The sequence below is a fragment of the Falco biarmicus genome, chromosome 16 (assembly GCF_023638135.1).
Source record: "Falco biarmicus isolate bFalBia1 chromosome 16, bFalBia1.pri, whole genome shotgun sequence".
NCBI classification, from domain to species: domain Eukaryota; kingdom Metazoa; phylum Chordata; class Aves; order Falconiformes; family Falconidae; genus Falco; species Falco biarmicus.
In genome coordinates, this window is record NC_079303.1 from 8,908,907 (window position 1) to 8,922,280 (window position 13,374).

The 13,374-nt window shown below is 58.1% G+C and overlaps 1 pseudogene; it reads left to right on the top strand.

Annotated features, from left to right (window-relative positions):
- Positions 1-13,374, top strand: part of LOC130159852 (hydrocephalus-inducing protein homolog) — a 98,954-nt pseudogene that overhangs the window by 70,156 nt on the left and 15,424 nt on the right.

Below are 13,374 nucleotides of genomic sequence, written 5' to 3' on the forward strand. Positions count from 1 at the left end.
CTTCTATTTGTGGATCTCTTCTTCCTCCAGGAAATGCAAAATATGAGAAGGTCCTCAAAGAGGCCAAAGAAAAGATGGCAAAGGACAGCCAGCGAGCTGAAGCAGTTGCTTTGGGGGAGGCTGCGGCCGCGGAGCCACCCAGGGACGATGCGGACACCGCGGTGAGAAGCCCCATTTGGCATGTGCCACCCTGCCCCTGTGTCACTCGAGCCCTGGGCACCCCGCAGCAGGCTTCCTGGGGCCCTGCTGGCACTTGGGACCTCCCTGCCCGCACCTGGCCACGACCATGTGTCAGCTCAGCGTTGCCCCAGGGGCTGCCCAGCTCTGGCTGTTGTCCCTCCAGCAGATGCACCAGCTCCCCGACTGCCTCAGGGAGAGCTCCTGAAGGCCGTGCTCAAGTGACTGAGTTCCTGGCACTTTGAAGGAGCTGCGGGTCGTGGCTGAGGGGTTTGTTGCTCACGACCCAGCTTACCAGCAGCAGCCTGACTGCGCCCTGGGGCTGTGCTGTCAGCGGTCATCTCCAAGAGGCGTCAGCTTTCTCGTGGTTCCCTTTCCAAGAGAGCTGCTGTCCAAGCTGCTCTGGCACTGGTTGGGGGCAGGCAAATACTCGGAGCTCTGGAAGGTTCCTGGCTTGTCTGGCTGTCTGTCTGGCCAGATCAGCTTTTGTGACAGTGACTGGGCAGGCGAAGGTGCTGGAGTTCGTTTCCCTTGAGATCAGGTCTTGCCTAAGGGAGCAGGAGGTGTCACAGATGCTGAGCAGCGAGGCAGAGGGACTCCATCGCCCCTCTCAACAAGATCAGGGTGGGATCCTCTCTCAGAGACAAGCCTGTGCCTTGGGCAGGACCTTTGCTAACCAGCCGCTCTCTTTCCTTTCCTCAGTGGGACACGCAGCTGCAGCTGCAGATGGAGCAGTTGCTGATAGAGGAACATGCCCTGGAGCAGCAGAAAGCTCTCAGCTCCGGTCCCCCAGAGGAAGCGGCCTTTGACCAGCGTGCTCGTCGGAGGCTTCTCAAGTTAGTAGAGACTCCAGGTGCCCCAAGGGTGACACCCAGCAGTGCACCCCTGCTCCCGAGAGCTCCTGGTGTCTGCAGAGCTGGCAGTAGCTGGGCACTGCAGAAAGGGTCTGACCCTGGTAGCTCTGACGTGCTCCCTGTGAGCAGCCGAGTGTCCTCACTTCATAGTGCCACCCTGGGGTGCTCAGCTCCCCACAGATGCTGGGTTCTGCTCTTAGTGCTGAGGGGGTGCAGTGCAGACCATCCAGCCCCTCCAGACAGCACAGACACCGTCCCTGCTGACCAGCTCTGAAAGAGGCAGCTCAAAGCTGGCATCTTTGTTCCAACTGACAGGCCACGCTAAGCAAAGCCAGCAGGGAATCGCACGGGCTGAGAAACCCTAAAGCAGGGGGTGTAGATGCTGGTGGGACCGTAGGGCTTGCCTGGGTGCCTTGGTCCTTCCCTCTGCTCCTTCCTGATGAGGCAGGGGCACGGTAGGCTCCGGTTCAGGAAGAAAATGCTCTGCAAAACAGACCACTTATGCGCTTTCCCGAGTGGGATTGCTCTGGAGAAGGAGCTGCCCTTGAACGCTGTAGGTGTCGATTCCTGCCTTTCCCGGGGCTGCTCTGGGGACAGACCTGGCTGCAGAGCAGGGAAGATTGCCTGTGCAGGCAAATCTCATTGCAAGGTCCTGAAGCGATTTCAGGCTTGGGCTGTACACCAGGTTAGCAGTTCCACTGAGGCCAGTGGAGGTCTGGTGGACTTAGCCACAGTGGCTCTTTGTAGCCGAGGAGCTGCGACCAGTTAAACACAATTTTATGTTGAGGTCCCGTTGGTAGCTGATAAAACCTAGGACCTGCACCCTCCGTGACTTACCAAAGTGTTACTACCAGGTGGTCAGGCCTTGGCTTTCACAGGCTTGAGCTGGGTTTTTACAGCAGCAAATACCCACTTTATTTGTGTCTTCTGTCCACCTGGAAATGTAGCCGAGCTGTGGTTTAAGGAATGTCTCTATTCCTTTCAGAGTTCAGCTGCCTGAGTACATCCTGGACTTTGGCTGTGTCATTCCTGGTACCGTCCGCACACACCTTGTGAAGATCACCAACCCCGGGCGGTTGCCTGTGTCCTTCCTCGCCGATAGACGTGTCTTGTGTGGCACAGGTAACCAGTGCTGGAGGGACTTCCCGTGGGCTTGACAGATGAGCTTAAGTCACTGGGTGTGTGGGGGGGTTGAGTGCCTGTTTGTACAGCTTTTTTCTTCCTGACTGCCCCCTGCTCGGTGCTTTAGAGCCTGAATTCTCCTGGCCAGCAGTGCCCAGAGACCTGGTCTGCCTGGGACTGCCCTGACACCTCATTTCAGGGACTAGGTGGGCTGATCACCTTGGTCACCTCTCATCATCTTCTGCTCTTGGCTACCATGAGTGACAGCCGAGGTTTTGTGCTCTTTGTGGGCTCATGTTGCAAACGGACGGGACCCTTTGTGGTTTGGAAGTGCTTTGTTTAGACTTCATGATGTCATAGCCCTTCAGTTGAGCCTTTATTGAGAAAAGAGCCTGTGAGATCCTCTGGTGTATCAAAACAGGCTTCCACGACAGGCCCTGAGGCAAGGCTGTGTCCCATCAAACGGTGACTTGCTGTGTCTGGGGGGTGGTCAGGTGTCTTCTCTAAGTTGTTGTCCAGGGAACACCGCAGCATGGGGGAACCTTCGTTGGAAATTCTCCTTTGGGGAGGTCTGTGCCTCCTTCCCTGAGATGCCCAAGGAAGGAATTGCTGAAGCTCAGCTGATGGGTTTCATTTTTACCATGTGGACCTTGGATTCTGGCTGCAAAAACGCTTTCTCCTTGGGCGGTGACAAGGGAGAAAGAGCAGCAGGCTTCTCCGGGGATACAAGGGGGTCTTTCGCAGAGCTGCCAGCCAGGACACCCGCGTGGCCTTAACGTGCTTGTGACACACAAGCGGCATGAGATGTATCTCAGCTGCTTTATTTTCATCTGTTCAAGGTTTCAGCGTGGATCTGGACCATGTGAAGTGCCTGCCCTGCTGCAGGACTAAGACATTCAGAGTGCGCTTTGACCCACAAAGCGCCAACCTGCCACTGGGAGAGGTGGACGTGCTCCTGCCCATCAAGGTACCACCTTTTGGGGCAGGCAGCAGGCTGGACACAGCCGCAGATGTCACCTGGTCTCTCAGCTGGATGTTCTGTCCTTCACTAGGTAGCAGGTGGCCCCACGTTCCATGTCCGCCTCCGTGCCGACGTGACTGTGCCGTCCCTCTGCCTCTCCAGGGACAGGCTGGAGTTCTCCGCTGTCCAGTGTGGGCAGTGCCGGGAAGAAACTGTCCAGCTCCACAATCAGCTCCAGGTCCCCTGTCAATGGTTCGTCACCGTGCACGAGCCTGTTAAGGTAAAGCACAGACAACGTGTGACACGTAACTTCTTGGTTGGGTTTTCTTTGCCTCTCTTGCCCTTTCTGCCCCCGTGGCTGCCTGGGCGCTTGGGCTACAGCTGGGCTGAGGAAGCTTCTGAGGGTACGGAGCAAGGCTGCTTCGCCTGGACCTGTTCGTTAGCTGATGCTTCACTTCTCTGCCATCTTCACCCATTCCTCCTCCTCTGAGGACAGTGCCTCCCCATCTGCCTGCCCTGCCTACACATCTTTGCTCCCATTTATGGTGCCACCAGGTTATGGTGGCCACGTCTGGTTTGGACGTGGGTGCTCTCCGCACCGTAACAGTATCTCAGAGCACGGCAGGAACCAAGAGTCTGTCCCCACAAAGGCCACCTCACACGCCTGGTTTCTGTGCCCAGGTGGACAAATGCTTGTCAGCGAGCATGCGTCGGAAGCTGCTGCAGGAGTTGGAAGCCAAGCCCCGTGTCTTTGAGGCACTGCCCTCGGCCGGAACCCTCGCTCCCGGACAGCGATGCAACATGCGAGTCAGGTTTTCACCCGTGGAAGAGGTGAGATTGGCAGGTGTCACCCCGCGGAGGTCTGGCAGGGCAGTGTGGAAATGAGAGCCCAGCGCAGGGGATGAGGTCTGGCCTCCGCATGGAGCTTTCTGCCAGCCCCGTACCCACTGTGCCCCAGTTTCCCCTGTAGCGCGCACTTCTGAGAAGCGCTTTGGAATCCCCACGGGGAGTTGCACAGGGAGCATCCAGGCTCGGCGGTGTGGCTCCCTCTCGGCACGTGGAGGAGATCCACCTGTTTCCCCTCATCTTCCACCTGGTGTGGGCATATCTGCAGGCTGCAACGCCCCGGCGCAGAGCAGCTGGCATGCTCGCAGGGGACAACCCTGGAAGGGCCAACCTGGGCTAATCCTGCTGCCGGTACCGGCAGACAAAACAGCCGCCAGACACCTTCCTGGGCACGGCGGGACTGTCACCTGTAGCGGTACGCTGCCAGCAGTCCCTGTGGCTCTGGCCCAACCTGCCTGCGTGTTCCCACGCGGTCTGGGAGTCAGCTTAAGCGATGGAGCATTCCCAAAGGCAGTTTGCATGTGGCCACAGTGACTTGGAAGCTGGCAGTGTGTGACAGCATGGACACAAGTGCTTCCATGCCTGGGAACAGTCCCAGGGACGGTAGAATTGCTAGTAGGGATGCAACCAGCTTGTGTTGGGCTTTGGCCAGAGCCAAACGCTGAGCAGAGAAGATGACCCTTATTTCTAGCCAGCGGGAGCTCATCTGCCTCTTGCGTGGCTGGTGTTTGCCTGATGCAGCAGTGCCGCAGCTGTGTCTGGGCAGCGTAACCCCGAGGACCTTTCTCACGAGCACTGCGCTCCCTCGTGACTGGGTGAAAACGTGTGACAGACTGTTTCAGATCTGACACCAAACAGCCAGTTACACCTCACCCAGGATCCATCCCAGTTACCCGGAGCCAGCATGCAGGTGCTGCAGCCTCTGCTATAATTAAATACCTGTTTTCCATTCACCTTAGAGGTACTGATGACACCGCTGACCTTGGGGCAAGGGTTGAATTCCAGGCCCTTGTCACCTGGGACTTAGTGCAGGACCTTTCTGTGCTTCTCTCTTTTCAGAAGTCCTACAGAAGGAGGCTGAAGATTAACATTTGCCAGAGCAGCCAGCACCTCCAGCTGCAGGTCTCGGGACAAGGTCTGGAGCCGCAGCTGGAGTTCAGCCCCCCAGTGCTTGAGCTGGGACCGGTGCTGCCATACAGCCGTGGGGCGGAGGGGACAGTGGTGGTGAAGAACCCGTGCGAGTTTCCCATCGAGTTTTACTCGCTGGAGTTTGACCAGCAGTACCTTGAGGAGGAGCAGGTGAGCGGGAAGGTCTGGTCCCCGTGTGCGTGCTGCCGTAGCTTCACAGCGCTGTGGTGGCATTCCCGGGCTTGCGCCAGGGAGATGGAGGCAGTCCCCAGGGCACAGCCTGGCGGCACTTGAGGGGCAGCCAGCTCTGCTGGCAGGCGGAGGGGGGTGCTTGGGTAGTCCGTGTTGGGAGGAAGGCATGAGGGAGAAGACTGGTTGGCTGGGCAGTGTGTTCGTGTGGTCAAGAAACCCCTCCTGTACGTGGTTTCTCTTCCCTCCGCGCACAGGTCCTGCGCATGCTGAAGGACTACGACAGCCGCAACACCTTGTTGCTGCCTCTGCGTGGCCCGGGTGAGAAGCTGCCCCCAGAGGTGCTGGAGTACTCTCAGGACCAGAAGAGGCTGCAGGATGATCAAGCAAAGCCCAAGACCGGGGACCCAGCGGACCAGGACAAGGGTGAGGGTTTGGCATGGTCTGTCCTGAGTGTGGACACAGCAGGGAGTCCAGGCTGCGTACCCTGAGTTCTCCATGACCTCATTCTCCACGGAAAGCCCGTGCTTTTAGCAGCCGCCTGTTCCCCAGCTTGGTGGAGGAATTGCCAGGTGAAAACCTGTGGCTTGTGAGACGCATCCTCTCACAGCCCTGAGTGCAGCTAAAGCAAGCTCATATCTTACTGCCACACACTGGGGAAATCATCAGGGTGTCCCCTTGTGTCCCTCAGCCGCAAAGAGCAGGCTCAGATGAGTTCTTCAGCCTGTAGGACCAAGTCTAATCTAACGAGCTGGTTTAGATTTGTTCCTTCGCGGCAACACAAGCACAAGCTCAGAATACCCCTGGACAGGCTCCTCGGTGCCTTGGGAGTCTCCCTCCTTAGGAGATTTTTGCTTTTGCTTGTGGCCCTGCAAAGTGGGAATGGCCAAGAGCAGGTTGCCATTCCTTCCCCACGTCCTTCCTCCTCGGCCAGCTCTGAAGGTGCCTGGCACCTGTCAGATGGGGGCAGAAAGCACTCCGCTGGGGTTGTTTGCAGCACCTCACCCCGTAGCTCGGTCGTTCCCCCCTCCCTTTTCGATGAAAGCCAGTCCAACAGGGTGAATTCAGAATCCGAATGTGGGGAAGAGGAGGAGGAAGGTGTTAAGGAAAGACGCGGGACGGCTGGTAACCCGAAGCTCTTCACCTATTTTGTCCATTGTAGCAAAAGAGCCCCAGTGGTGGACTTCAGTGCCACCTCCATTGCTTCACTGCAGCCTGGTGCCATCTCCCTCGGGACTGTTCCCAATGCCCAGTTGCACCTGTCACCCCCCTTAGGCACCAGGACCCGGGACCAAACTCCCATGAGGACCGTGGGGAGGGTTCATGGAAGATGTGGCCCGGGCCTCTTGGGTGTTGCCAGATGCTCTTTCCTCCTCCTGCCACCCCACTTACTGTGCTCTGAACAGGCCCCTTCACCAGCAGCTGGATCTGCGTGAGCCTCGAGGACAGGCACGATGAGATCTGGGCTGTGACATTGGTTTCAGCAGTCTCCTCTCGCAGGATCTGAGGGGATGGGGAGGGCGATCAGGGTCACAGGGAGGCAGGAGGCTGACTTTTCTACCTGGTTCTACACAGCAGAGCACCAGCAGAGCACCAGCAGCAGCAAGGAGGCTGCGGGAGAGCTGGCCGACAGCCCTGTCCATAGGGCCATCGCCCGCCACCTGGGCATCGATATCCCTGCAGAAGGGCGCACAGGCGGAAACCGCAGAGGGATCGTCATCATCGTCCATGGGGCACCTCGGACAGGCACGTGAGCTGTTGGCTGCAAGGAGAGCGGGAAGCAGGAGAGACTTATCCTGGTGGGCCGTGGTGCTTGGTCGGCCAGTTGAAGCGAAGCGAGGCAAGCCACAGCTCTGCTGGTCCGTGAAACAGTCCCAGGCCTTTGCCTAGCTGGTGCCAGTGGTGTGGCTCATCTTGTGTCCGTATAGCTAGGCTCTTGTCCCCCCAGACGGGGTGGCCACGTCCCTCTTGCTGCATGGGACCACATTGCCTAGTGCCCGTGTTTCCTCATGGGAGCAGCCCCTAGCCCGTGCTGACCCCCAGACTGTGCCCAGCTGGCACCCACCAGCACAGGGTAGCGAACGGTGGTGGTGGGACAGGGCTCGAAACAATGTCCTGGCCCAGGGCTGAGGTCGCACCACAAGGGACAGAGTCCTGGGCTGAACCGGAGGTGGAGGCGATCCACCTGCCTCTGGAGTTCAGCGCTTCTGACCGTGCTGAAGCTGCCTCCCTCGTGGTGTCCCCTAAAGGGACATGTGCTTTCTGACTGTCCTTGAAACCTGCAAAGCCTCTGGGGGGGCTTTCCAGAGCCTGTCCCTGAGAATGCTTCACCTGCAAATGTCACCAAGCCGCCTTCCTCTCTCTCTCAAGGAAAGACAGCGGCAGCGGTCGCCCTGTCCAAATATTACGGCGCTGCCTGCTTGTCCATCGACGCCGTGGTGACAGAAGCCATCTCTGACGGGAGCAGCGCGGCAGGGCTCCGTGCCCGGGAGCTGTGCGTCAGGGCTGCCGCTGAGCAGAGCCACAAGGAGACAGAGGATGAGGGTAAGGAGGAACACTGGGCGCAGAGCGGCGCTTTGGAAACCCACCACGGCCACCTGCTTCTGCTTGCTCCAGAGGAGTTTGGCAGCCCTTGGGTCTCTTGGGGAGCACGGGTGCAAGCGTGTAGAAATGCAGAGCCATTTCATAACACAGCTCGGGTGATTAAGCAGCTCTGCTTTGAGGGGTCAGACAAAGGCATTTTTACTGCCTCTGGGCTTCTTGACGCACGTCCCTTTTTCTGGGAGTGGTGAAGCACACCCGTACCTTTCTCAGAGCTTTATAAAAACATTTTCTCAGAGCTGAATCCAGCTTGCTCCCTGTGGCCATCAGGCAGAACTGCTGCCCACTTGAACAAGGAATAACCCTCTGAAGTGGCTCATTAAGCTCTAGGTGACTGACTGTGAGTGTAGCTTCACAGACATGAGAGGAAGGGAAGAATAACCTCCTGGAGGAATTTTGGATGAGACTCACTGCAGATGAGCTCTTTTTCTCTGGAAATGTATTTTTTTTCCCCCTATACTGACACTGCCAGGTTGCGGAGCTGGCGCGTGCTGTGCTGTGCTCCATGTGAGACTGGAGACTTTGGGGAAACTTTCTTGGGCAGTTGTTGCCCTGAGCTCTGCAGGGTGAGGCCAGACGCTGGCCTTGGCAGGGGACGTTTTACATTGCTCAGCTTTGAACCTGGGTGGTTGGGAGCTGGTGGAAGGGAAAAGGCTCTGGGTGCCGGGTGGGGTTATCCCAGGCAGAGGGTTTAGCTTCCGTGGAGATGGGTGATGCCGCTGGGGCAGGGCTGCCCGTTACAGTCTCCACGGGAGAAGGCAGGATGGGTGCAAGGTAGGAAAATGATGGTGCTGGGGGACGAATCTTTGGCTTGATCCATAGGGGAGCTGCTGTGCAAAGTGTCACCTGTGTGCATGTTTATTAAGGAGGGACACGGGGCTGTGCACGACAAACTCTCTGGCTTTTCCGTCCTCTCTCAGCTTTATCGTGCTAGTAAGGGAAGCAGGGCAGGAGCTGCTTCTGGAGAGCAGCGCTGCTAGTGCCCAGCAGGCTGGGGGACAAGTGCTGTGTCCCTGCCAGGGGTGGAAGGTGCCCGCTTGCTCCCCGCAGCACCCATCGCCAGCCCCGCTGAGCCATCTGTCCCCTCTGCAGGTCACAATGCAGATGTCTCTCTCAGCGTGCAGTGCCACGCCAAGGCCGGGCACAGCTCAGTGCTGCGCCAGTCCAGCTCTGGGGAGGACGGCAGCCTGCAGTCCCCGAGTTCCCAAAGGCCGGTGAGCACTGCAGCAAGCAAGAGGAAGGCGGATGGCCGTGCATCCCAATCCCGGGAACAGCATCGAAGGGATTCGACAAGCTGCCAGGTGAAGCGTGATCTGCGCTGGTTAATGCCTGGGTCCTTTCTGTTGCCTCTGAGAAGCGAAGGGGCTGCTTAGAGTGGGGGCTGGTGTGTGGGTGTGTGGTGCAGAGCGCCAGCTGGGCATGCTTGGGGTGGGAACAAACCCCTGTGCTCTGGCAGAAATCTCGACTGGGCCTCAACAGTTTGTTGGCAAAGTGCAGTCCTGGCTAATGTGGCCGCAGGCAGTGGGCAAAGCTGCGGGATGCTGCGCTGGGGGCTTGCAAGCCACGGGATGTGTCCTCCAGGGTTGTCCCCTGGAGCTGCTGGCCTGCAGGGTTGGTTCGAGCCTCCCGCTAGTGGAAAACCCTGGCTGCAAGCCCAGCAGTTGGAACTGTTCAGGGGTTACCCAAGTGGTTTACTTTTCTTGTGGCGTTCAACATTGCAGGGCTCCTCCATTTCTCATCTCCACCCTCCCCTTCCCTGCGTCCCTGCGCAGCGACGGCTGAGCATCGGTGGCAGCACAGAGGGAGGGCTGGGCTGTCTGAGCTGCGTGCTGCCCGAGGACTTGCTGGTGGCCATCCTCTCCGAAAGGCTCCAGGTACGTGGGTGGGGTGGGGGCAGATGCTGCGTTCCTGCTCCAGAGAGACAGGCAGCGAGGCAGTTTGGAGAGGAGGTCTGTATCTGCTCTCAGAGGAGCCCCGAGCTGCACGCAGGGATCCTTGGGGGAAGCTGCAGATGCCCCAAGGTGGCAGAACGTGGGGAAAGATCAGAGCTCGTCTGGGCTGATGCGCTGGACACAACGATGGCTGGTGTCCTTTGACATCTGCTGACAGTGGACATTTACTGACTGGCTGAGAGCCCCGTGTGTGCCACAGCTGACTAGAAAAGCTGTTCCTTTTCAACTTTATTCGCAGCTGAGTGACTGCTACCAGGGCGTGGTGTTTGATGGCCTGGAAACCCTCTTTGCGCACAACATGGCATCTGCTCTCCTCTGCCTGCTCAAAGCTGTTGGAAATCGGCCTCACATCTACGTCGTGAACCTGTTCCAGGATTATGTGTCCTTTAAAGCCAGGGAGACAGCTGCAAAAGAGCAGGAAGGTGAGACTTTTCATCTCCGCACCTCTCAAATCTTCCCTGTCAAGCACTCAGCCTTATCTGTGTGTATCTGGGTTACCAGCAGAGCTTGTAAGAAGTGGTCTTATTAATCCTTCCACCTTCTGCCTGGGTGTAGCCAGCGCTCAGCTCACAGTCGCTTAAAATGCAGCAGAGCAGAGCTGAGGCTGGGAAGACTTCCCTTGGTCTCTACCGTGAAAGCCTGGGCACAAGTGCCAGCTGTTGTGGCTCAGTACCGAAGCAGCAGCAGCAGCTGCCTGCCACGCTGGTGCGCAGGAGCCAGGCAAGGCGCGGGAACTCGCCGTGAACTGTTGACAGTTCAGGGGCTGATCTGAATTTTGGAGCAGGGCTGTGAGCTCCCCAGCATCTCCTGGCAGGATGATCGGCTGGCTCGGGACACAGCTGTGAATCCTGGCAGCTCACCCCCAACAGCAAGCTCTGCTAATGGTTTCTCCTCTGGCCTTGGCTGAAGGGCGGGAGCAGGAAGAAGCTGCCCGCAGGGAGAGAGAACGTCTCTGGGAGATGGACGAGGATGAGTATGATGCCCTCAGTGCGGAGCAGAAAATTCAGCTTCATAACAAGATACGCCAAGTCCAGCGCGAGAGGAGGCAGAGGTCTGTGCGCCTGTAACTCCCCAGGAGGGTGCCCCTGCAGGGTTTTCCTGCTCCGGAGACCTCGGTTGAGCTCAGAGGGGTCACGGGGCGAAGGCCCGAAAGTGTCTGTTCCAAGCGGGCAGTTCCACCCCCCAGGTTCCCAGCAGAGGAAGGCCCTTCCTCCCGGGAGAGAACATCTTCTCTCCAGCTGAGCGGAGAGCCCGCGGGTTTAGACGGTGGCTGCCGGGACCTGGGCTCTGGGCTTGCCTGACCGCTGCTCTTAGAAGTGTCTCTAAGTTAATTACGTTGGTTCTCATCTTCACCCCCCTTCTTCCCCACACCAGAGGGGTTGTGGTGTGGCTTGGTGTGAGGCGCAGCTGTGCTGGCTTGGTTTAGATGCCAGTCCTGCCGTAGGGGAAGTCCTTGCTGATCTCCTAGGTTTTTCCTTCCTGAGCGACACTGGCCATAGAAGCCGGTGGCTCTTGGGCTCACCCTCAGCTGCAGCAGCAGGTCAGCCTGGGAGAAGCTCTGATCCAGCAAAGCAGCCCAGGAGGGGAGGCCGCAGGGGTTGAGGAGGATGCACAGGCTAAGTCTGAAACTGGGAGGGGGACCTGTTTAAAGCGAGCGTGTGTTTCCGCACTTCGTTCAGCCCAGGCTGACCTTACGAAGCAAGGCTGAGGTTTGGCTGGCCCTGGAGGTCCCCTCCCACCTCTCCTCACATGGGATATTCCCAGCCTCCCCAGGCTGAGGGAGGTCCACAGAGATGGCCTAACGGTTCTGCCTGGCCTCAGGGTCAGGGAACGAAGTGCAGGACCAGCTGGGATGGCGGCAAGCCCAGGCTTCTGGTGGTGACTCTCGGGCATGTTTTCTGTTTGGCTTGCTGAAGGGAGATGGAGCAGCTAGCTCGAGAGCTGGAGGAAAAGCGTCGGCAGGAGCTGGAACGCTTGAAGGAGGAAGAGCTGAAGAATTCTGAGCAGGGGAAGAGAAAGACTGGAAAAGACCAAGAGAATTCTTTGAGGAGGAAAAGCCGGCCTGGTGGCAAGCAGGTGCGTGGTTGTTTACAGAGATGACTGAAAGCCCTGGGGACCTTCCTACGGAGCTGCGCCGTGCCCCAGGGAGCCCCACGCAGTGCTGGGGACGAGCACCTGTCAGGAGCAACATGTGGGGCTGTGCTGGGAAACAACCACCGGGGTCTGATCGTGCTGCTGCTGCACCGGGGTGTCTTCCCATGGGTTTGCTGCTAGAGCTGCTCTACTAAGATCATGCCGCCTTTGAGTCCTGGCTTCATGTAACTCCACATACTGACTACTGAAGCCCTAGGTAGTTTTAGTCCAGCGTTTCTTCCCACTCTGCCTGTGACTTACACCTGTGAGCCATGATCTGTCTGGGATGTGGGGTCTTTTCCTACATGTCTGGCAGGAGATGCCCCCAGGCCTTAGGTATTCATTAGCAGGCAGACTTTGCAAAGGATCAGCCAGCCACAGGGATGCTCAGCGCACCAGAAATGAACCCAGAGGACTGCACGGGAGTAAGGAGGTGTCTTAAGTTCTCTGCTTGGGTTGGGAACCTGTTCTGTTCCTCAGCTGGTTTGCAGGACTCCTCATCAGTCTGACACTGAAGAGTTTGGTTTGTTGAGCTAAACTGGGTACCAGCTATGTTCTGAACTGGGATTTGTAGGGTGCCTAGCACAGGTCTCGAGCGAGGTTTGGGGTGCTATTGTAAAGATCATTGCTGCCCTACAGCACCTGAGTCAGTGCTTTGAAATGCTCACTGCTTTTTTTGCTCTTCCTGCCCAGGGCATGAACAGTCCCACCAGCAACACCAACACATCCAACAGCCGGAGGTCGGAGGTCGCCAAGGGGGTGGTCAAGACACGATCTGTAAGGAAGCACCCGGGCTCTGTTGCACGTTGCACAAAGGAAGATGAGCAAAAGCAGAGCAAGGTCACCCTGATGGATGCCCACCTGGCAGCGGCTGCACACCCCACAGACCTGGAAGAGGGGGAAACCAAAAATGAGGCCCAGAGTGACAGCGAGAACTTAGCCCTGAGGTTTAATATCTACGAGACGTCGCAGAAGGATGTTGCGCATATTTTGTCATCCTGGGACAGGGTTCAGGGTATCCTGCTGTTCCCCCTGAACCACGAGGACGCACGGCACCCAGCAGAAGAGCAGCCCCAGCACACATCCAGCCCCAGGAGCCGGAGGGACAGAGAGAAGGAGCATCAGGGGAGGCTGGAGAAAGAGCATCTGGCAGAACTGAAGGCTCTTGAGGATGCCAGAATACCTCAGCTGGAAGGGGAAGGTGCAAAAGGGTCAGCCAGAGGCCAGGGTGTCGGGGTGCCCTGCTTGGACATCCAGGTGCTGGGCTCAGAAGATGTGACTAGGAAGATCCTGGAGAGCAGCGAGCTGCCAGCGGCAGAGCAGGTAAAGCCCTGTGAGGCTCGGAGGCTGAGCCTGCCGTGCTCCTGGGCCCCGGTGCATCGTGTCCCACCAGGTGACAATGGCACAGAGC